This window comes from Numida meleagris, chromosome Z, assembly GCF_002078875.1.
Source record: "Numida meleagris isolate 19003 breed g44 Domestic line chromosome Z, NumMel1.0, whole genome shotgun sequence".
Taxonomy (NCBI): domain Eukaryota; kingdom Metazoa; phylum Chordata; class Aves; order Galliformes; family Numididae; genus Numida; species Numida meleagris.
The window spans coordinates 34,370,262-34,389,206 of NC_034438.1; positions in this window are offsets into that span (position 1 = coordinate 34,370,262).

Consider the following 18,945-nt stretch of genomic DNA (forward strand, 5'->3'; position numbering starts at 1 on the left):
GAATTAAAGATAAAATGACAACAACAGCATCTTAGGACTGAAGTCTGTGCTAGCTCCCAGATAATTATGAGGAGGAGGGGAAGGGAAAGGGAAGAGGGGAGAGAAAGGAAAGGGAAGGAAAGATGTCAGTTCCCTTGCACAGTTAGGTCCTTGTGTGCATAGTATCAATTAGCACTGCTTGGTTAATGCAACAGGGTAAAACATGTTGAGGCCAAAAAAACAGAGACCCCACCTGTCAGAGGAGTTTCAAAATTTTTGATGGATGAATAGAAACAAAAATATTTCAAAGAATAGATGACATATTAGGCTTTGCGTTTGGTAGTGGTCACAGCATTGACTCATGCTGTATTGAATTTTAGAATCAGATCAAAAGAGTGGTTTAAAGCAGCACTACAAAATTAGTCCCATCAGCTGAAAAAAAACCAGACCTTTCAAACTAATGAGAGAATCTGGAATCACAACATAAAAGGAAAGATGGAACTGAAGTAAATGGATACTCTGAGAAGCTTTCTGAAGATAAGCTTTTTTAAAAGTGGAAGGCTCGATCCTAGACTGACTGAACAATTCAACTATGAACAATTTTTCTACATTCATTACAGCTCTTTGTGGATATTCTTCTCAAAACCTAGCTGTGTTTCCCAAGTTTACAAACTTGTGTTCCTTGGAATAATTCTGAACTTTTTGGGGCACTGTAGTAGTTTTTTAAAAATCAGATAAATGAAAGATTCCAACAGAGTAGTTTGAGGGAAGCAGCTAAGAATTACTTCCACAATTGAAATTCAAGAGAAAATACAATAATGGGATCTGGAATCAACTGTATTTTTGTTTTAAAATCCATCTTGATTACAATACATTTTAATGTGGAAGCTAAGATTGGGATAAACAAATGATAGATAATTTGGAAGATGGCTTAAATATTCAAAAAGCTCAAATGTGTTGCCAGTTAGATATTCTGAAGGTCACTGTAACTTGTTCATTACATTAAGGACAATTTAAGAAGACGGAACACAATTACTTGATCTGGGGCTAGTCCAGATATGTGATCCTTAATGATGAGATTCTCTGCTCTGTGTCAGATCTGAAAGATGTTGACTTTTTGCAGCTGCCTCCAGTTGGAACACTTCCTGCAGAGTTTGAATGTCTTCCTCAAAGTACTAAATGCCTATTGCCACTTAGGATGTCAGAAAAGCTGGGAAGGTGCTGCCTGTGTTGTTTCAAATGTATCAAAGGAAAAGAGTTTGGGACTGGCCTTTATTATGCAAAAGCTATGTCTTACTCAAGTGATGCTTTGGACAGGAGTGATAGAAGTGGGAAATAAGTTTGTGTTGGACAAATACAGAGTTGAAAGTCACTTGGGTCCGTGTGTTTACACAGTAAATCAAGAATTTGGTTTTCACGTGCCTGCAGGAGCGGGACATCTCCACTAAAGTGGCCTGTATGGGCTCGCAAAGCATAAAAGCCAAATGTACTTTGGCAAAATTGTTCCCTTTGTGAATGATTTCTACCACTTCCTAGACAGCACAGAAGATGTGTGTTATTTTATTTAATCTATGGCCTGCTTAGTCCAAGAGTTTAAATTGGAAGAATTAGTTAGGGAAATTACCTCAATTATATGATATTTTGTGGCAGTGGGAGGATGGTGTGGTCTACCTGTTAAGTTACTTTCAAAACAGAGGACTTCGCAGGCAATAGAAACTGGACGTGTTATATGAGACCTGTTCTGTCACTAATTGTCTTAAGCTGCTGATGCATACATTTCAAAAATCAAAACTAAATATGTGCAAATGTTATATTCATGTAAGTATGCTACACCCATTTCTGAAGTTTATCATCTGAAACTTTATTATGGACAGAAGGTGATGATTTCTCATAATAAGTCTTCCTGGTTTCAGATCAGACAGAGCTGATTTTCGTAACGGTGTGATATGATGCTATATTTTGGCTTTAGGAGGGAAAGCAATATTGATAACTGTCATGGTTTTATGATTTTCGGTTATTGGTACTCCACATCATACCATCATGTAGTGAATGTACCTGGTTCTCAGAAGAGAAGAACTACTACATCCCCCATGGTACTTTGCTCCTCTGTTACCATTTTCCAGCCAGAGGGAAAAGATAAAAGCTCGCAGTATAAAAACTTGCTGATCACAAGACCTCGCCTCTTTTTCCGCCGTCTCTCATCTTGGCAGCACCTCGCTCTCCAGCCGTCTTATCGTTGGTAGTAGAGTAAGGCCTACCTTGATTTTGGGACATTCTCTCTCTCTGTATTGGATTTATCAGCTTAAATTGTAATTATATTGTATTATAGTGTATTGTTTTGCATTCCGATATCTTATTTAGTAAATTAGTTTGTTTCTCCTCAGATTGTTGCTGCTGTTCTTTGCTCTCAGGGCCATCTCCTTACCCTTTTCCCCTTTTCCCGGGGCGTGGGCCCGTGGGTCCCCCGTCCCCTTCGTCACGGAACCGGGCCAAACGCCCGTAAACCATTGACAATAACACACTGATGTTGCTGCTGAGCAGAGCTGTACAGAGACCTAAACTGGCTAAAAGGATGTTCCATACTACATGACATTGTGCGGAAAAACCATAAAACTGAAGGGAGTTAGTGCAAAAGACTAATTAAAACGTCCCTCCACTTAGGAGAAACCAAAACATATCATCATACCAGACAATACAAAGAAAATCCACTCTGTCCCAGCTGAAACCAGGACACAAATCAACACAATTTAATACCAAACAGCCTATCTTCTCTCCAGCAAATGTTTTAGCAGAGCGCAGAGGCCATGAGTCTCAATGGGAGTAGAATAAGCAAATGTTCTAGTGAGCTTCTGGACTGTCCTTTGCAGGTAGTCTTGGGGCAGTCTTTTCAGACAGGGCTCCTGGATGAAGCTGGGAGGAACCAAGGGAGGGCAAATGGCCATGCTTTGCTGCATCCCATGCCCTGCAGAGAGGAGGCAAGAGGCAGGGAGGAGCCCTGCTACCAGGTGCTACCTGTGGGCATGAAGGAGCTAACTGGCCTGTGGATGCTACCCAGGACACTGGGGCCACCATTTGGAGTGTAATGCAGTTTTCCCCATACTGTCCAACCTGCTGCTGTGAAGACCTGGGGGAAGCTGTATGCTTTCAAACATCAGTGACCGCAAATTGTTGCAAATCCCAAAGCTACTGATGAATGTCTTTTCCATGCAATAGTTCAACCACTGTAGCAGGCTAGCTCAAGATTTCCTGGGTTTTTTACAGCTCCAGCTCCAGATATCATACCTGATTTTTCCAAAGCATATTTTATTCTCCTACTGATTTATAACAGGCATTGTCAAATTCCTATAGTTAATCTTATTAAGCTTTATGACCATTTTCATTTTATCTATTTATCAACATTTTACTGTTGCTAAAACTTTCAGAAAGTAGTGGTTTTGTTTTTTTCCAATAGCAGATGATGTCCTGATATATCTTGATAGGGATGTAGCTGAATGTGAGTCTCTCACATGCAACATTTTCTTCACATCTCTTCTCCCTCTTCCTTCTAAGAGCAAAGGTATCAGAGATTCTTTTGGTTAGTCAGCATGACATCCTCCACCCTCACACCCTTCCATGAATTCAATCACTGCTCATTTCCGTCCTAAACAGATCACCTTGAATGCAATCACATAGGATGTGCAGAACAAGCAGGGGATCAGACCCAGCCAGCATGGATTCATTAATGGAAGATCTTGCTTGATCAGCCTGATCTGCTTTTATGACCAGGTAACTCGCCTGGTGGATCAGGGAAAGGCTGAGTACCTAGGCTTTAGTCTAGACTTTAGACTGAAGTCTAGACCCTACCTAGATTTTAGTAAATCCTTTGATGCTGTCTCCCACAGTATTCTCCCAGAGAACCTGGCAGCCCATGACTTGGACAACTGTAGTCTTCTCTGGGCAAAAATCTGGGCCCAGAGAATGGTGATGAATGAGGTTAAATCCAGCTGGAGAATGGTCATGAGCGTTGTTCCCAGGGATCAGTAGTGGGGCATGTCCTGTTTAATATCCTTATTGATGATCTGGTTGAAGGGATTGAGAGCACCCTCAGTAAGTTTGCAGATGACAACAAGCTGGGAGGAACTGCTGATCCGCCTGAGGGTAGGAAGGCCCTACAGAGGGCTCTGGACAGCCTGGATTGATGGGCTGAGGCCAAGTGTATGAGCTTTAACAAGACCAAGTGCCAAGTCCTGCTCTTTGGTCACAACAACACCATGCAGCGCTATGGGCCTGAGGCAGAGTGGCTAGAAAGCTGTGTGGAGGAAAAGGACCTGGAGGTGTTAGCGGACAGCCAGCTGAACATGAGCCAGCAGTGTGCCCAGGTGGCCAAGAAGGCAGATGAGTCTGGTTTGTGTCAGAAATAGGGTAGCCAGTGTAAGGAAGTGTTCACCCCCTTCTTAAGCAGCATTGGTGAGGTCACAATTTGAGCGATGTGTTCAGTTTTGAACTCATTACAAGAAAGACACTGAGGTGCTGGAGCATGTCCAGAGAAAGGAAACAAAGCTGGTGGAGGGTCTGGAGCAGAAGTCTTATGAGGAGCGGCTGGGAGAACTGGGATTTTGTGGAGAAGAGGAGGCTCAGAGGAGACAGTATCACTCTCTACGACTCCCTGAAGGGAGGCTGTATTAAGGTGAGGTTCTCCTGTGTTGCCAGGTAACTACTGACAGGATGAGAAGTAACGGCCTCAAGTTGTACCAAAAGAGCTTCTGTTGAAAATTAGGAAAAATACGTTCTCTGAAAAAGTGGTTAGGCATTGGAACAGGGTGCCCAGGATAGTGGTTGAGTCCCTGGAAGAGTTCAAGAAACATGGAGATGTGGCCCTGAGTGACGTCGTTTAGTGGGCAGGGTAGTGAGGGGCTGACAACTGGACTAGATGATCTTAGAGGTCTTTTCCAACATTAATGAGTCTATGAGTCTATGATTCTAAATATGTATGCATATTAAATCTCCTGGAACTGCAAACAGTGTTGGTGTTTTTTTGGTGTTTCTTTTCTTTTTCCTTTTTTTTTTTTCCATCTTGAATACAGCTTTGCATGTTTTTGCATAATTGTACCAACCAAGAGATTTCACCCCTTAGTTTAACAACGCATTCTCATTTTCAAGTTGTTGTCACCAGAAACCTCTGTAGTGGCAAGCCATAATTTAGTTATGCCATCTTATCCTTTAACAATGCGAACTATTATTAAAATCTGACATCAAATACCATTTTTAGTTGGCTGCTGTAATCATTTTATATCATTTTCCACTAACCTGATGAATTGACTTAATTAAGATACATCAATTACAAAATCCACCCTCCATGCCATTTCCTCAACTTATGCCTATTACGCAACATCCCACTGTCAGGCATTATCAGTTGTGTAGTATCTGGCAAGAAAGACTGATGAAATGTAGCACACTGTGTTCTGTTTTCTAGCAAAGCAATCTCTGAGGTGTTAGAAGATGAATTCCTAGTCAACAAAATGGAAGTTCTTTAAAGTGCTAGATTTTTTATGAGATTCAGTTTAAGCATTTTGGTGTTGGCTTTGCACATTTTTCTGCCTCAAAATATACATTTCAATCTATTTATTAGAAACACAGAGACAGTGGATGAGACCTTCTACTTTAGAAACAGTTATACTACATCAACTGTGTGTCGACCCAGAAAAAAAAAAAAAAAGGACCATATTTGCTAAGAAAAGCAGAAAGTTTATTTTAAACTCCTGACCAACAAAACTGTATTGCTCTAAGCAGAATATAGGAATGAGAAAAAAAATGAAAACAACACTTACAGAATAATTTTAGAGAATATGTCCAACACAGAATACATCTTCTATCATAATGCTGATGGCTTCTTTGGCCCCTTTAAAAGTATTTTCCCTGCAAGCATACACTGGTCCAATGCTCATGTGCTCTTCTGTCCTTGTGATGAGGAAATCAAATGAGGTCTTTCCAGGATGAGCACAGACAACAAGAAGATGAGCTTGGATTTTCCTATCATACATAATATCATATGAATTTAAAGGGAAAAATACAAAGAAACCACAATATTTCTCAAGAATCCCATGAGAGCTGTGACATGAATTGGATAATATGAAAGTTTAGGAACAAAATTACCTTTAACAATTTACAATTCAATTTTCAGCCATTAAGATGAATTGAGAACCAATCATTCTACTAAGCAATTTAGGACTGAAGGTAATGTATTATTATATGAAATTATAGTCAGGCAGAAATTGGAGTATGTTAGCTATATAGCCTGCAAATTATGTTTTACAAAATGATCATAGTTGGGCACCATGACCTCAAATGCTGTTTGCTACTCAGTAACTAGATTTTCCCTTATTACACTAACCATTGTAGATCAGTGGTTCCAATCTGATGGAATAAGTGAATATTTCTGAGTAGTGGTAATTCTTTTCTATGACATGTTGAACAAAGTAACTTTGCAGGTTCTTGTGACTTTTCAAAATCAGTCAAAAGCAGATTTCTACATTATTCACCACACTAAAATTTCAGAATAGTTACAAGTGACTCTACCAAGCTTTCGAAAAGAAACTTACAGGCACTATAGTCATAAAAAAGAATTTAGTCATGCTGTCATGCAAGGAGGGAACGCTATGTAACTTCTCAGAGAATGATGGCAAATTATTGCAACGTGTTGATAACAGCAATAACTGCTTTTTTCATCTTTATGTATTCACTCAGTAGCACAATCTGTTAAGGTGACAACTGATTGATCTTGTAGATAAAAGATTCTGTATTTTATGTACTGATATGATATCCTCACACATTCTCATTTGGTGCGATGTTTGATACTTTCAATGGACGTATTGTCTTCACAAGTAAAAGTATGGGGTAGCTGATCTCATATGATTAAGAAAATGTAATTGTCCCTGTTATTAAAAGCACCTTTTGCAGCTTCCTCTGAAAATTTTTAGCAACTCAGTCAACTCTCTTGCAGGCACATTGGCGTTTCAAGAGGGCTGGCCTTTGCTTCAACATCCAAACAGAGCCAAAGACAAACTCTAATGGCTAAAGTCGTGGGCCTCTAACTACAAGAAAGACATTGAGGCCTTGGAGCATGTCCAGAGAAAGACAACAAATCCAGGAAAGGGTCTAGAGCACTGGAGTCTTATAGGGAGTAACTGAGGGAACTGGGATTGTTTAGTCTGGAGAAGAGGCTCAGGGGAGACATTATTGCTCTCTACAATGATCTGAAAGGAGGTTGTTGCAAGGTGGAGGTCAGTTTCCCTGGTAGCAATCATAGGATGAGAAGTAATGGACTTAAGCTGAGCGAGGGGAGGTTCAGTTTTAATATTAGAAAAAATTATTCTCAGAAAGAGTGGTGAGGAATTGGAATAGGCTATGCGTGGTAGTGGTGGAGTCACTGTCCCTGGAGGCTTTCAAGAAACATGTAAATGTGACACAGTGACGTGGTTTAGTGGTCATGGTGGTGATGGGTTGACAGTTGGACAAATGATCTTAGACGTCTTTTCCAACCTTAATGATTCTTTGAAAGAAGGTTAGGATCTAACTTTGATTGCTGAATGATTCCAACTCTGCTACCAGGAAATAATTTCACCTGAAAAACAACCCCTGCATGAGTGGGGTGAAATGGCTAAGGATCACTCCAAAGCAGAGAAATGCTGAAATCGTCTTGCAGCACAGTCTGGTATTGGCAGTGCTATAACCTAGGGCAAAATATCTGTTTTTCTTCTCAGTCATTCTTGTTCTGAACCTCAGTGCTGTTACTTCAGGTTTATACTGAGCTGGAAGGATTGACCTTGTTAATTACTTTAGCTACAGCCACAGCATGACCTCATCCAGAGCAGGCTGAAATCCAGGACAGCAGCCAAGCAGTCTGTCTGTACAAAAATAGCACTTTCAGAACTCTCTGCATATTGAGCTTTTTAGTGCAATTTACCAGTGATATTTTACATCATCCTCATCATTGAAAGCTGTATTATTTTTGGATTTCATAGAATCTGGATAGTGAGAATACATTGATCAAATATCTTTGTTCATTTTACTTCCACTGCTAGCTTCACACTGCAGTCTTAAACTTTGATGTACAAGTAATGTGTTGAGATGGAACATACTGCAGAAGAATAGCTATACTCAAAACACAGGGAAAAGAAACCTGTGGCGGACTACTATTATCTTAGTTTGGGTTTTTTTTTTTTGGCAATCCTGCGTGTCTTTGTCACAAATTAATTTTGAGGCATATCATTTGGAACATATAGACCTGTTTGTTCTGGAATATCTATAATGTATATATAATATATGTATATAATATCTAAAATTAAAAACATCTCTGTTCATCATAATCAGTACTAACATTTTAAAAAGAGAAAACAGTTTTAGAATAAAGCTGGCTAACAAAACATAAGAAATTTTAAACACTTTATTAAATGCATATCTTGGAAACTTCCCATTATTTAAATTCACTTAAGTTTCACTGCTGTAGTAAATTTAAAATGCATAGAGATGAATGAGGAAAAAAAAACAGGTCTAATATCCCTGTCTATGTATTCCATATGTAGGGTATAAATTTGGATCTAGTTACAAGAAATAAATAATATACTCTTTTTTCAAAACTTCCCATGGGGGCCAAAAAGTCAACAAGTGCTGTATGTATACTGATGTATAGGGCCCAGGGCCACTGCAAGACACTATTTCCACCTAGTGGTGTTTGCAAAAGAACAGTATAAGAGTTCATCTGAAGACGCTGCTCTCCCCATCAGATGAACTCTAATCCCATTTTAATCTCAGAGGGCTATATTAAACAAAAGCAGAACGTCTGGATTTTAGAAGAGATTAGCCTTGACCTCATAGAGATCAGACTGACTAAGTAATTAGGTATACTTAAATTGCCACCAACCAGTTCTTCTAATGATGCATTCTGAGTAGCAAATGCATGAAGAAAGTAAAAATTCTGTGCACTACAAAGCAAGAGAGAAAAATACATTAGTCACTGCATGGCTAGGTCATGTGGAAGTTCATATCATTTACAGTAAGGTTCCCCCTCCATATCAAATATTTTACCTATTTTTAAGGAAGAAAATTCAGTTTCCGCATGTATTAGGAAAGAATGAGAAAAAATAAGTGGGAGCTGCACAAGTCAAAGCATCTAGTTTGAGAAGACTTCAATACAATTAGTAAAACATAAATATGTTGCATGAGGGATAATACTTTTTAAAACCTCATTGGACTGAATATGACATTCAGTACAAACACTCCCAACCTACCACCCATCATCTGATTTTCTTTTATATCTTTATTGCTGTAAAACCTGCTACCTATGACTGAATCTCAGGAGTTACGTGTCCCAGTTCCTGGCTATACAATCTATTTATGCACATTGCATTGTATTACAGGCTTCATAAAATGTGTGCTCCCAGGACTTCTACCAGTTCTTCTTTGCCTTAAAAACAGAAAACTTAAGGTACTCTTAAACAAAGGTGACGAGTTTTTATTAAACTTACAACTTGTACAACTGGTTTGTGGTTTGTTCCATTTGCCTCCAAATTTTAACTACTGTCTTCTTCAGAATTAGCTCTGAAAACTTATGTGATACTAAAGTTATTTTACACAATAGACATGGTATGGTAAGTCCACTTTCAGAGGATCAAATACTGGTTTAAAAACTCCATAAATACTGGTTTAAAAACTCCAACTGCAAAGTACCAGATTGTTATTAAATTTCTTTACCAATTCAATTCATTTTTTTGGAAGGATGGAGCTTGGCAGATTTTATTCTAATGTTATCTATTCAAGTATTATCTGTCTTCCTGCAGCTAGTGTAAACATGACACTACATGATATGTTGTCAAATTCAACAGATATGGGAATCACACAGTCCCTCTGTTCCAGTTCAGCTTTCCACTGCCAGATGATCTGTTACTGCGCAAATATGACCTTAATCATCATGTAACTACAGCCTGGATTGGCTTTTTGCTTTTCTTTGGTACAAACACTATTCACACCACTTTGTAGGCACACAGTATCAACTTCTAAAGTGTATTAAATCCTCTGTTACTTGGGCTGTGATTTTCCCTTCCATACTGTCATTCTCATTAGCCATTCCTTCTCTTTATCCATGTTCAGTGTCATTATCTTTATCACACATCGAGTTAAAATACTCATTTTATTTTTGTACATACGTAGATTCAGCTTAATAATCACATCAGCCTCCCACAGATAATTTTTTTTTTCTTTCTGCAGGTAGCACTGATAAATCCAAATACAATTTGCTTCAGAACTTCAATCTTAATTTGAATTTTGGCAATTCTAATTTTATTCCTAAAAGCAGAGGCATAGCTTTATTGGCTGGCAGATCCCTCTTACTTTCCTTGCATTCCTCCCAAAGACTTTTCTATGTGTCTATTTGTTCAGTAAGTTCCCAAGCCCCTTCCTAGAGGCTCACACTTTTTCTGTGTTCAAGTCCTTCAGTGTTGCTGACATTACTAACCAGTCCCTTTCACTTTTTGTGCTAAAGCTGTCTCTGCACATGGACATGGAATTTTATGAAGCAGTGTTTACAGTGATAACACTTTTGAGAACCATATTATTTCCTACAAAGCAAGAGAGAGATAGAGAACAAAGGGTGACTAAGCTGGCCTGAAACAAATTTTACTTTGGTACCTGTGAACAGAATATTGTTTCCCATTTTCTTCATCACATAATACATTAAAATAATTGTTTTCTCATCCTCCTGCTTCTGAAGGCACTCCAGGCAGATACCGTTTAATCTTCTCATTGACCTGTCTGTTCATATACTTGTCTGACCTTTTACTCAACAGACTGAAGCCACTGCCTTGTGATTTTATGCGGTGATCTTCTCCCGGATTGCTAGCAGCTGTCCCAGCCTCAGCATGCTTGCTGTGAATGGTGGGCTAAGAGCTATAGTTATAGTAGGAATCCAAATCTTCTGGTTCTTCTCTGAGCCTTGCGGAAGCTCAGAACTCTTCATGCTTTACTTATCATTCCAGGTACCCTTTTCAGAATGATATTTCTTCTTCGCATGCAACTGTGTTTTTCCGTGTTGAGCAGTGTCCTGGGTACACTTTCCCGTGCTTGCCTTGGGAGTGGATGGGATTCCTCACTCTAGGATGTGAGGTACCAGCTCCGTGCTCGGCACTCCTGAACTCTTGCTATTGGGAATGGCTCTGCTGACTGTATGTCTACCAGCAGTGCAATAGGCAGGGAGACTTTGCAGGCTGGGATTATCTGGGTCTATGACTGTAGGGAAACAATGGCAAGGAAAAGGATCACACAGCTTTTTCTCATCCTTCCAGAGTTTCTTAGAAATGTGAAGAACAAGCAGTGAAGCTCCTACCCATGGTCTCCTACCAGATTCTTACTTCTTCTGGTAGACTTCCTCTGATGTTAGGATCTTATTGAGCCAGTTATGTTGTTATGATAATAGTTGTCATGTTTGTGAGATAAGTATAAAAAAGAAATGAAGATATTATGACAGAAACAAGACCCAGGGCCAGAGGTCATCCTTCACTGTATTTTTTGAATCAGGACAATCTGATCTCAACAATGATATTTCTGTTGTAATTTTTATCATTGTTGGCTCTTTCTTTCTAACACGCAAACATGTAAGAAGAAAGTTGTGTCTTCCCAGATATGAAATACAAACAGACGGCTGTACAACCCACATGTGCTACACTATCAGTTGCTGAAATCCATCTGCAACAAGACACAGGCAGTGGAAATATCTCCAGTGAATTCTTTAAATTGCAGTGGAAATAAACAACAAAATCTTATTTCTTGCCAGCTTGATTCAGAAAATGGCAGAAGAGTTGCAGCAGGTTTAACAGGGCATTCTGCTATAGAAGGAGGCAGAAAATGGCAGTGGCTGGCACAGTGGTTTTGTGTAGGAAACTTTTAAGTAGCACCTGGAACTTTTATGTTGATATTTTCTCTTGTCACTTAGGTAACAGTAAAAGTATACATAGAGAGATGTATTTATATGGAAGAAGAATATCCTGGAACAGGCTAGCACGCTTTACTGTGGGTAATCTGCTAATAAACAGCATGTAGTTATTGCAGTCTGAGGGGTGAACAGGAATTTCTGTAGCTACCTTTCTTGGCTCAGAGATAACCCTGTTTCCACTGTAATCTCTGGGAATGGTGTCTTCCTTCTCTCCTTCCAATGTTTAGCAGAAACCTCAGGAGAAGATTTAAACTCTCAATCTGTTTAGAGCTTCGTGATGCAAATAAGGAAAAATGCCTGTGCCCACCACTAACCATAAGGCATCAGCAACTGCACTGCTGATGGTGCACCATGAAGCACTCACAGAAATGCTCCTTGTACTGGAAGTGCTTTTTTGCCCTTGACCTCTTCCTTCTCAGACAAATCTTGCTTCATCTGTGGCTGTGGGAAGCTCTGCAGCTAACAGCACCAAAATGTTTCTCCTGCAAGTGTCCAGCATAGGAACTGTGGATCCCCAGTCCGACAGCCATTGAGGGTTGTAAAATACCCACCAGAATGGAAAAAAGGGTGGGAATCTCCAGCTAAGTGTGTCTCTTTTTAGGATTTCTTGTATTCAAAGGAAAGCATTGGCTGCACATCTTGCAGGAGCCCCAAAGCTGCAGTGATTTTCAAAGTTCTCCTTTGCCTGTTTAGATCTTATGCCTAGAAGCTGGCTTAGCCAAGCTTGACACAAGACCTAGGAGTTGGGAAATCCTTCTGGGAAATTTTGAAGAGTCACAGGAAAAATCACCAATAGGTTTTATGTGTGTTTGTTCAAGGAAGATTGACAGTGCTCTCCTGTACGGCACTGTTCCCGCCTGAACTACGCTGAATAAAGACAAGACATTGAAGAAAGCACTTCACTCTCTGTCAGGAAGAGGAGGTTGTATAACTCCTCCTCGCTGTTTGCATAAGTGCATTCAAAAAGCCTTGTATAATTATTTCATCCTCTCTCATGCACAGCTCAGCACAGACACGACACAGCATTTCTAGAAGTGCTGTGGAAGCTGCTGCAGGTTAGTTGTCTGGATGGCCAGGTTGAATTTTGAGCTGCCACCATCCCTCACCCAGCTCTAAATCCGCACAGGCAGCAGCGGTATGAAATGCCTATGCTTTTGTAGGAACTACTCCATGATTTCTGTGCTCTTTTCGCTGCCTTTTGCTGCATGCAGGTGGGACGGGCAGGAGGTAGTGCAGAGCAAATGCTGCTGCAGCACTGCCAGTGCAGCTGTGCTGCGGTGCCATACTGTGCTGTGAAATTGTTAGCACTCTCTAGTTTGTGGCCTATTTTCCCTTCTCTTAGCCCAACATGACTTAAGATCATGAGTTCACTAATACTGCTAGCGATACTGCACATGAAGATGTTATTGCAATTTATGTAGATGTACGTTTACTGAGTGTTTTGTAGACCACTGGCAGCAGAATCATGGAGGTTTTAGTTTCTGACTAACTACTGCTGTAGCTCTAGTGCTTTCCAAGCGAGGCAGATCCTTCCATGAGCAGCAGTCATGCCTTGGATCTGCAGTGCAGACACCTCTCATGTGAGAGGCATCGGAACTATCAGCATTTCCATGCACTGTGTGAATTAAACTTACATACTAGAAGAGCCTCTTAGGATAAAGAGAGAAAGCTTATAAAAAGGAAACTGACTTTCATGATGTATGCCATTTCCCTACTCAGAAATGGATGCCCATAGGATGAAAAAGCTCTTATTTTTAAAACAACAATGTAACTGTTCTCCACCTGGAAGAAAAAAAAAAAAAAGGAAAGAAAGAAAACCTTTTTCTAAAACCTTTTCTAAAAACTGCATGGCTATCCTGTTCTTTAATATGTGCAAGTCTTTTTCTTAACCACATTTTCTGTTTGTTAATGGCCTGGTATAGTGTATATTCAATAATTTAAGATTGAACTAAAATTGGGGCTGGTCTACTTTCTTAGAATATCCTCTGGGAAAAAGCAGAAGAGAATGGGGGAAGCGATGATTTGCTTCCCACAGCTGTCTATGTAACTGCTTGCTTTCTCATAAAAGTGGCATCTTGTACTTTCACAGCCGAGGTAATGGAGAAATGTGGGACACTTAAGTGCATCAGCGAGTCCTGGGAGGCAGTTAGCACGGCAGCTTGGAACTCATCTCCTTTTATGTCAAGCAGTTCTTTGTGGGGAACTTGTCTGGTGAAAGCCCTCATCAGTCAGCCTTTGACATACATTGTCATCTGTCCCCTCGGCGTTTGATTACAATTGTAATTAATTAGTCAATTGATGATAATCCTGCCCATACTTTTTTTTGACCCGGTGTGCAAGAAGGTGAATAATGCTGAAACTGGGTTAGTCTAGTGCTTACTTCTGTTCTGAGGGACCAGAGGCTGCAGTATGGTTTGCCTGGCTTCTGTATCATATTTATACTGAATGAAAATAGCATAGGCGTTGTCACAAGTTGTTGCTTCCAGCTGATCTGTTCTCAGGCTGTCACCATCTCATCTAGGGAACCAAGAAATGACTCAGATCATTTTTTGCCTCCTCAGCACCAGTCTTTGCCTCCCCACTGCTACAGGCTGGCTCAGCAGAAATGACTGAGCAAAATTCTAGCAGTACAAACAAGAAGCAAGGTGAAGGATGCAGAAGGCGATGGATGAAGAAGGCACTGCTAGCCTGATAGTACCCTGCCTCGTATACGTAAAGAAAATAATTTTCCTTTTTATAAGCATTTTTATCCCAAGAGGTTCTGCTAGAATGTAATGTTAATTCATGCAGTGCATGGAAATGCTAATAGCTCTGATGCCTCTCACACAAGAGGCACATCTGGACTGCAGATCTAAGAGTGTTGTTAGCAAGGCCTGGGCTGGCAATTCTGCTGCTCACATCTGAACATGAGGACAAGAGAATAGGAAGCTCCGCTGTCCTACACTGCCACACAGAGCTTCAGGAGGACACTTTATCAGTAGATGAGTCAGTTAATGAAAGCAAACTCGTAATGCATTAAAGCCCATGACTGCTCTGAGGTCCTGAATCCTCTGGGACCTATATATTCAGTACAGAACGGTTTTATGTCAGTGCCACCTAAGGAACAGTATCAGACCAGTACAACTCTCTTGGAGCCTCTACTGCAAACAGCACACACATTTTTCAAGACAGCCAGCCCTGCACTGTGCAAGAGATAGGTAGAACAGGCCCACTACAAGGGGATGGTCTTAGAAAATGTGACCGCTGTGGAATAGTTTTAAGGTAGCTTACGAAATTCTAACGTCAAAGGAATACAGAAAAATGCAGAGTCTTCATAGTACTTTTTCTCCCCAAGTCACCTTCAGTTTGCATTGACACACAAGCTCTTTGTAGAAATATAAGTGAGAAAAATATTTGCAGGTGTAAGGGTGATGTTTATCACCTTTGCCTCTCCTAAGTTTTCCAGTAGAGCGCTGGTGGGGAAACTATTTTTCAGTGCTAGGCAACTGAACTCAGAGGGCTGAGTTCTCCCTCTCTAGCAGGCAACATAATGCTTTAAATTTCGCAAATTACTTTTTTATGATCATTGTTAATAAATAATGCTGCAGAGACATTGCAGGTGGCATACACTGCATCTGGGCTTTTAAACTATTATGAATGCTACAGAGACTCCATCTCCTGTATCTTATTCAGCACCTTAGGTTTGCCTGGCGAAACATCATATTTTCTGTCACAGTCTTGTGCTGCTCTTTCAAGCTTCAACCACTACAGCATGAAGGAAGAGAGGTTCATAGAGCCCAGCAGCTGTCTGAGGCAGCAGCTGAAGGAAGAGCTCACAGCAGCATTTCTCTAGAACACCCTCCCAGATTCCCTCAGTGCTCTAGGACTTAACCAGAGGTGCTTTTTTATTCCTTCCTATTTAAGGGCCTTTCTGGATTACTCTTCCATGAGCTTATGCAGTGTTCCCTGATACTCACTGAAAACAACTCATGGCAGTGAGCTCCACAGTGTGGAAAAAAACTGCTGAGCAAAGCATCATTTTCATAGAATCATAGAATGGCCTGGGTTGAAAAGGACCTCAAAGATCATCAAGTTTCAAACCCCTGCTGAGTGCAGGGTCACCAACCACTAGACCAGGCTGCCCAGAGCCACGTCCAGCCTGGCCTTTTTTTGCCTCCTCTTTCACTGCGTCCTTTGATAGAAGTAGGTTCCTTCCTGCCTCTTCACATCAGCCACAATGATATGGACTCTACTGTGGTGTACGCATTTGTTTCTTTTTCTAGCAGAAGCACTCCTTCTACAGCCAAGCAGAGTGAAAACTACTCTTCATCCAGTGAGAGGATAAAGTGGAAGATGCTGGACAAAGTTGTCCCAAGTATCTACTCCATTTTGTTTTGAAAGGACAAAGTCCAGAAGCCAGATGGCAGTTCCTTTTCTGTAAAGCTTCAGCTAAACAGTGCCAGATGGGTTTGCACTTCCTGAGGCACAGCAAGGACATGCTCTGTCCTCTCAGCCAGCAGAGGCCCTATGCTGCCTGCAGACTACAGCGACTCAGTCTGTACTATTGATCTGGAAGTGTCAGTTACCATGCTAGGACAAACCATTTTATCCCAGGGATATAAATAACAGTCTGAGCATATGGGGAGGAGAGTGCTCTTGATCTAGAACCAGCTTCTTCTTTACAAGTTTAATCACTAACATCTGGTCCAGCTCACAGCAACCTGCAGAATATCCTGGCACTTAAATATTGTTCCTTCTTACGTTATCCTTCAGTCTCGTTCAGCTTTGATCTTGTACTCTCACTTAGGGCAATGGCCAGACTTGTGCTGATGCAGCTAAGTGCCTGTTAGAAAACATGCCCCTTAGCTAACTTATTTGTAGTACTAAGTTGCCTTGAGAAAAGGCAGAACAAATCTGGCCACTGAGCTCAACTGCATTTATAAATGTTGCCATTTCAAAGTATTTCTTTTTATTTGTCAGCTGCAATTCAGGAAGTAACCGGGCTAGCAACAAAACCTGCCTCCAGCATTCAGCTGCCCCACAGGGAGAGGGGTAGAGAGAATAAACAAGGCATATGCAAGTCTATGTCTGAAACTGCAAAATTTCAGACACAAACTGCAGGGTGCACTCCCTAGAAACATTAGAAGTACTTCGTGTCTCAAGCAAATATATAGTTGAAATTTAAATGTTGACTCAACACATTGGCTGTGTTTTCTGACTGTGCCTGTGCATCAATGTGCTGCCTACTTCGAGCTTTACCGTTTCTTTGGATGCAAGGTAATGTTCAGTGAGTGAGATACTGTTGCTGTTGATGTGCTGTTTGGCTTGGTCCATTTGCGCTTGCGTGTGTATTATTACAAGCATTCAACTCACACTCCAGTTCCTATTGAATAATCAATTTCTTGGCATAGCACAACAGTTCACATTCCCAGGGAGATCTGAAGAATCCAGGAAGATGAAAATTTGGGAACGAGGTGAGAGAGGATGAAATAAAAGTATGTTTTATGCATCTTTAGATCTTAAGGTTTTGGTTAAAGTTGCTGAGAAAATCACACTGTGTCAAATACAGGTTGAATAATCTTTGTAACAACCTGAGCTAGATCTAGGTAATAACTTCTCTGCTTCTCAGACTTCAGGGAATCTTTTGTTCATATCCCCAGTTTTAGGCCCAAAAGGCATAGTGAGTTAGAATAAAGCTGTGCATTTGAATAATTGTTATGTATCTTACATTATACTTCATCTAATCCTTTAATGATAAATGCAATGAGAGTATGCTACTATGCCAAACCGTGTTCCTAATGCTACACAATTTCCATGCATGCACAGACTGCCCAGACGTGTCTGTTTCCTTTGGCTGGAGGACACTAGTTTGTTTAGTCCTCAGTGTGACCTGAAGGTCTTTTCTTCCCACTATTCTTTCCACTTGGTGGGTATGCATGCTCTGGGGTAGGTTATGAGGACGGAAGCAGTGCCAATCTGTAAATCCCTTCTGTGCTCCCCATTTTGTACCTTCATTTTGCTGGAGGAGCCTGCAGATGTGTCCAGAAAGTGTCCTACACAGGGATCTCTCTGGGTACAGAGAGAACAGCTCCTGTAGACATCAGGGTCCTTAAGTGTTAGGGAGATTAATGGATTCAGGGTCTTATCAACTCTAGAGAACTAGTGTTGGACTAGATGATCTCCAGAGGTCCCTTCCAACCCTTCTGTCATTTGGTCAACCCTTACAGTTTACGAAGCCTGGAAGGTTTTCTCCTTTCCAGCCAGACCCTGGGCAGTCGCACCTGTGCCTCGTCAATACCGGGATGTGGCAAATGTCCACAGTGTTTTACTACCACCCAGTGGGGAGAGCTGGGAAAGCCCTGAAGGAGGGAGCACTAGGAGATACACATTTGTACTCAGAAGATAATGGGGCTCATATATTTATTAACTTCTTTCCCCAAAATATTTTTTTTTGTGTGTACAGTAGCTGATTGTGCAAGACCTGATTGTGGCTTTTGGTTTTTGCTTCTAGTTGCTGTTTTGCTTTGTTTTTAATGTGCTTATTCATATAAAATATAACAGGCCTTCAGAATTTCACACAATGGATTGACCAGATTTCTGAAAATTTCAGTTATTTGGCACTGAATTACTACCTGGAAGCAATGTGTACTTAATGCAAGTACAGTACTATACAGTACTATATTTTATCAGTGGCTGCAGTCTTTCTGTGTGACTGCTCACTTGGCCCAGCAAACAGTGAAAAACAGTGATGAGGCTGGAGCACCCTGCGCACAGCCCCCACAGCACTACGTCTGCACAAAGCTGTCCCTCCAGTGAAGCACCTCTACTTAGATTGCAGGAGGTATACTGCCTTGCAATAGGCTACACCAAAGACAGTCCACTGGTTTGTATGTAAAGCCTAGTAGCCTTGGTAATAAGAATGATGTATTAGCCAGATTTCTCCCAACTTCCTAAAATTAAGTGAACAGATACCCAACTGACCAGATGTTCTATAAACATATGGGGACCATAAGGAAAATAAGAAT